Genomic DNA, 262 nt, shown 5'->3' on the forward strand with positions numbered 1-262 from the left:
AAGGGGGGGGGGGGGGGGGGGGGGGGCAGGGCAGGGAGCCACAAGTCAAATCTTCCCATCTTTAGGAAAAACAAAAAAAGAAGAGGTGAAAAAGCAAAATCCTGTTTACAGTTAGAAGGATGGTGCTCTTCGCCTCGGCCGCATTTCTTTGCTTTTGCCGTGTTTACAGCGTGTTGCAAATTCAGAGAAGCCTCGAAAAAAACAAAAAACAAAAATTGGAACGAAATGGAAACGAGAGCGAGAAGCTTTGTTCTTGCTTATC

Source organism: Gavialis gangeticus, unplaced genomic scaffold, assembly GCF_001723915.1.
Source record: "Gavialis gangeticus isolate Ggan-Ray unplaced genomic scaffold, GavGan_comp1, whole genome shotgun sequence".
In the NCBI taxonomy this organism is placed as follows: domain Eukaryota; kingdom Metazoa; phylum Chordata; order Crocodylia; family Gavialidae; genus Gavialis; species Gavialis gangeticus.